This window comes from Mus caroli, chromosome 16 (genome assembly GCF_900094665.2).
Source record: "Mus caroli chromosome 16, CAROLI_EIJ_v1.1, whole genome shotgun sequence".
NCBI lineage: Eukaryota > Metazoa > Chordata > Mammalia > Rodentia > Muridae > Mus > Mus caroli.
In genome coordinates, this window is record NC_034585.1 from 14548594 (window position 1) to 14554388 (window position 5795).

The following is a 5795-nucleotide window of genomic DNA, read 5'->3' on the forward strand; positions in this document are numbered from 1 at the left end:
CCCCCAGCCCACAGGAACAAAGTCCTGATCTTTGTAATCTTTCTGTTAATGTTTGAATAAGCCAATAGTGTGTCACTATGCTGAATTCCACACTCCTAAGCCCCTTACCCCATAAAAACCCCTAGCTTTCAAGCCTCGTGGCCGACATCCATTATCTCCTGTGTGGGATGCATGTCAGTCTGGAGCTCCATAATTAAACGTCCTCATGTAATTACATCAAGAGATGGTCCTTCGTGATTTTTTGGGAGCATGCCGAATGGGGAATTGGGTGGGGGTTTCCCCACTAGATCTAACACCTGCAGAATGTCACTATCTGGAAGCAGGAACCAAGTTCCTGTGTGTCCCTGTGCTCCAGTAAAAGAATCCAGATAGAAATCTGGGATGGGGAAGTAGCTAGAAATGTCCGCCAGGGGGCGCGCAACAAGCCAGCAGCCTCTTCCCTGAGGGATCTGAACCAATCTGCAGACACGAGAAAGCCTGGCCTGGTTTCCTTCACACAGATCATTGCCTTTCTGAGTCTGTGGGAGAGGCTATCTGTCTCAGGCCTCTGGCATCTCCCAGAAGTATGGCCTGCCAGGCATGACCCAGGCAACAGAAGGCACAGGTAGACAGTTAGATTTGACATGCCCCTCAAGGCTCCCGGACCACACAGGAGCCAGAAGTCTGAAGCTACCTATAGGAAGGAGGACAGGCGGAGAGGAGTAACTGGTAGGTAGGTAGCAAGGAAACAAGGGGAGGGGTGAGTACTTCTGAGTATATGCACTAGGTGACACATATTTAGGTTATAAGTCTGGATCAGCATGTGTTTGATTAAGGTATGCTTAAGGTTTATAAATTCCCAAGGTTATAAAGGTCTACTCAGGCTAACAAAAAACGACTTTAAAAATGTGTGTCTAACTACTTATGTCTTTGCTGATGGTGTCCAATGCCAGACCTCTAAAATTTTAGATAAGGATAAGGTATGTTTGATAAATACGGTTTAAGGAGTCCTAAGGTCTATTCAGGCTGGTAAAAACTAACTTGAAAATATATGTATAGCCTCTTTGCCTTGACTAACTTTGTTAAGCTTTAGATACTTAAATAAATTTAGTTTAGAAGAAAATGGGATGTTCTATATGGTGCACTGTAAAAGGATCTATGGCTCCTCGTGCCCTCTTCTGGGGTGTCTGCATGCCACCCCAGGGCGGAGAGGACAGGGCAAAGTCTGAAACAGGTGGGGTCTGCAGTCCTCTTCCTCCACTGCCTGGCAGGCCAGAAGGTATATGTGGATCCCAGGACATGCAGGATCCCAGGACAAACAGGATCCTGGTCTGGTGGGAGCAACTGCTAGGGGGGTGAGGGGCATGGGGAGGGGAGAGAAGGCCTCCAAGAACCTTAGTGCTATAGGTCATTCAGGCTAAGGCCTTCTCCAACGTCTTTAATGATGCAGGTTTCTGAGATGGTCTTAGCTCATCTTATCTTGTCCATATTTCTTTATTCTGGGTGAACCAAGGGTTATATAGTTTGGGGAAGGGTGTGAGAATATCCAGGGAGGGAAATTGTCAGCAGTGGCTGAAGGCTAAGACCTCTGAGCTGCCTCATTTGCCTGGGGAATTCCAGGATTCTATGTGACTGACTACTTGTGACCGCCTGGTTGGAGGTCTCTAGGTTATGTGGTCTGAGGCAGGCACAGAAATAGGGAGGGCGTTAGCCCTACTCCGACCAGTCCCAGAATGAGATTCTAATCTGAATTTTTAGATTCCCAGGGCTTGGACATAGTCTACCTCACCGTTCCATGCCAATTCTTCTGGTGGCATGGTCCACGTGCCCTACAAGAATCAGGAAAGTAAGGCTCTCAGTCTCTCTGTGGACTGTACTTGTGGTTTAAGAGTTTATTTTGGTGCTAGAGGATCTTGATTTAAATCTTCAACTTAAAATTTTTTAAGGCTAAAACTTAACAGGGATAAAACTGTGGAATCCTAATCTTGTAAACAAGAAGCTGCCAACTTGCCGGTCTCGGTTAGGGTTTTATCGCTGTTAAGAGTCACGGTAACCACAGCAACTGCTATAAGGGAAGGAAAGCATTTGATTGGAGCTTGAGTTTCAGAGGTTTTGTCCATTATCATCGTGGCAGGAGGTGTGGAGGACCACATTTGGTTCTGAAGAAGGAGCTGAGAGCTCTACATCTTGATCTGAATCAAAGTAGACCTAGCATCTGATGCCAAAGCCTGCCCGTGCCATGGCACACTTCCTCCAACAAGGCCACACCTAACAGTGCCTCTCCCCATGGGCCAAGTGTTCAAACACAAGCGTCTATGGGAGCCATTCCTACTTAAACCACCACAGCATTGTAAACTGTTAAAGACAGTAAGACAAGCAAGTTAATGGTCAGCCACCTTATACACAATCACATTCTTCAATGTGCTCAGAACTTTGTTTGTAGCCATGCTGAGTACAAACGTAGTTCATTTACAGGGACAAGCTTTCTTTAGCTTTCTGTTTATGCTACCAAGGTTAAGCCTGAAGCAACTAACTAAAAACAAGCAAGTTTTGTTTAAAACCAGATATACCTAATGTTACATGATGGCCCTCAACATCCTCAGAGACCTGTTGAATAATGCAAAAGCTTCCCGTGATAGACAGAACTGCTAGCTTCTAGAATTAGTCCTAAGGTATTCTCCAAAGAATAGAACAGGGCACAGACAACCCACCTGGATCGTGATAATTCTAACCACTGGGCAGAGAACTGCCCCACACCTCACCCACTGCCCGGACTCTGCTCAAACTGTGGACAAGCTGCACACTGGAGAACTGACTGCCCCCCTTTTGTCTCACTGAGGTAGGCCCTGACCTCTGAACCCAGTGATGATCTCAGCATTGTCATGGAGGATCCTAGGATAACCATCCAGGTAGCGGGTAAGTTTCATTGATAGGGAGGCCATTGCATTATAGTTTATCCTTTTTTATCCCATTTATCCTTCTCAGATCTCTGACGGTGACTGATGTCTAGCTGTAGCTTTATCAGTTTACAAGGAGCATCCAGATCCTCCGCCAAAGGCTGCAGCTGCCTGTCAGTCCATTTCATACATAGAAATCAGGCCTCTACAGACACAGACAGTTTTAAATTCACAAAACAGGTTTCAGTGTGAAAATATTCCTAAGTTAGTATTTCTTTATCTTTTCACAACTTTGTAAAAATTCACGTAAGCAACTTGGACCCACTCTCACAGGTCAGACTCCAGGTAAGGACTCCTGTCAGTCAAGAGCTGAAGCTATTATTGCCTACCTATTACTGCCTCTCCCCAGCGGCGGGCTCGTCACTGACATTCCCTAGTGCCACCTCCACATTGGGGCAGTCAAGCTTGGAATACACATGAGGCCAGTGGGCTCTAGGCAGAGTTGCTGGGTCCCTAAGGGTGGGCTCTCTCCTTCCCCTGGTCCTGGGACTCCTCTCACTGCTCCAAACACCAAGACCGTGAGCATGGAAGTTTCAAGTGTAAGATTCCCCTTGAACTCCTGCACTTTACCTTCTGCCTCTATTCTATATTTATCTCAGCAGATTTTTGATCAACCGTGGCTGACAGCACAGCAGCGCTGTGAGCCCTGGACTTACCGAAAGCTGATGTAAACCAGATTCTTCTGACAGAACTCCCTACGGGCTTGAACCCCTGCTTTTGGGCAATATTTCAGACTGCCCCAAAGCAGCCTGCACTTCACTAGCCCAAGGTGGTCAGTGAGCCAGTTGTCCCCAGCATGTCACCAAAATTCCAGCCTTCCTGACCTCACCCTCACCCCCAGAAAACAACACCCTAATTTCAACTAAGAAGCAGCTACAGAAGAGATTCCGTTAATAATTCCCTTATTATTAACGGAAGGCTAGAATGTCAGGTCCAAAGAAAACTCCATTTCCCCAAATTCTGTCAGTTAGACAAAAGCCAGCATTCCTCAGCAACCTGTGAAGATGGTTTCCCTCTACCACAGGAGCCATTTCCCTTATCAGTGGCAAAAAGGACACATGGCTGTCTGTGGTGTGCCTGTTAGCATTCCAAAGTACATGCTGGTCTTCAAGTCCCTCCAGTGTCACAACTTCCTGTTGAAAATCAGAGTTACTGCCAGGCATGGTAGCACACACCTTTAATCCCAGCACTCGGGAGGCAGAGGCAGCGGATCTCTGTGAGTTCTCAGCCAGCCTGGTCTACAGAAGCATGTTTCAGGTCAGCCAGAGCTACACAGAGAAAACCCTGTCTTGAAAACACAAAAAAGGAAAGAAAAGAAAGAATCAGAATCTGACTGAATGACTTGTTTCCATGGTTACCAACGTTTACCTGGTAAAGCAGGTGTTTATTTTCTCCATCTCCTTGTTTTATGGCCCTAATGTCTATTTGCAGATGTGACTGCCTACCCCTTTATATCCTTTGTATTTCCCCAGTCAAACAAACAACAAACAAACCAAACAACACTATGGATGCTGGGAACCCTAGAATTAAATTCCCCAGATTATGACTCTATGATTCAACTCCTTCTCCTAGAACCATTGGGGAACCTAGGGCTACTGAACTATTGTTATACCATCTCATTAAAGTATTCTTAAGAATACTTCAGTTGATAAAATCACTCCTGGGGAAATTGGTCTCTGGTCACTAAGACCAGCCATAAATTCCTGTACAATGCATCCCTGCCTAAAGGCTATCAAAGCTGCTTGGCCACTCAATGGCTGAGCATCTGGAACTGGACCCCTGAGGGAGAAGCCTTTGTGTCTTGCCTGTGTCTTTCCATATATAGATATCATGTAATGTTAAAAGAACCCATGCTTGTTCTGGCTAGGTGCTGGCATCGGCAGTCTTGCCTACCCCCCACAGCTAGCTCCAAGCAGCCATCTAGCCCTCCCATGGCGGCTCTACAGAACACCAACAACCACTCTGGTCTCACTGAGCTCCCTCTAGCCCCATGAAAGGAGAACACTAGAGCCTTATATTTATACCGGTCAGATTTATATCAGTAAATCTCCAACCACAATATGCCTGTGCAAAGAACACACAACTCAGCTAACACATTTATAAACTACTACGCCTAGACTGGGCAGCTATACCATTACACTACTCTATTGCCCAGCTATGAAATCCCTGCCTACTTGCGGCTCCTCCAGGCTACGTGGGTCTGCTCAATCTTCCACCTCTTCTTCCATCTTCTTCTCCCTCCGTCCTCTGTCTCATCTTTCTCTTTCCTTCCTCTCTCTACTTCTCTAAAACTTCCATCCCTGCCTTTTCCTTCCACTGCCCAATCACAGGCTCTAGCCTTCATTTTCAGTTACCTTGGGGAGCAGGTTCACTTGGAATCCTATGACAGAATTAGCATCAAAATACAGACAGCACCAAAGCATTCCACAACACACACACACACACACACACACACACACACACACACACGTAAATAAGAAAGAGGGAAAGAACATTGCCAACTAAAATCCGTTCCTTCTGTTGTTTCTGGGTGTCACCCTAAGTCCTTGTGTCATAAACTGGCTCCTTTTCAGGGTTTTGAGTTTTGCGGCAGAGTACGTTGGCAATTTGGGGTCAAGGTATGCCACAGAGATTACACTACACAACAGATCTCACACAGAGAATTATTAAGAAGGGAGAACGGATGGGTGCCTCAGAGGCAGAGCATGAGAGAGAGACAGAGACAGAAATAGAGAGAGACAGAGAGATACAGAGTCAGAGACAGAGACACAGAGAGACAGAAACAGACAGAGATAGAGACAAAGACAGAGAGAAACAAACAGACATGTCTGTGCTGGTGACCTTTTTTTTTTTTTTTTT

At 46.1% G+C, this 5795-nt stretch overlaps 1 protein-coding gene across 1 annotated transcript in view; it reads left to right on the plus strand.

Moving 5' to 3' along the window:
- Window positions 1-451: 451 nt before the first annotated feature.
- Window positions 452-5795, plus strand: part of LOC110311824 (protein DGCR6) — an 18466-nt gene continuing 13122 nt past the window's right edge. Inside the window, exon 1 of the mRNA XM_021185381.2 lies at window positions 452-708. The gene's annotated coding sequence lies outside the window, so the exon portion shown is untranslated. The remainder of the gene's footprint in view (window positions 709-5795) is intronic.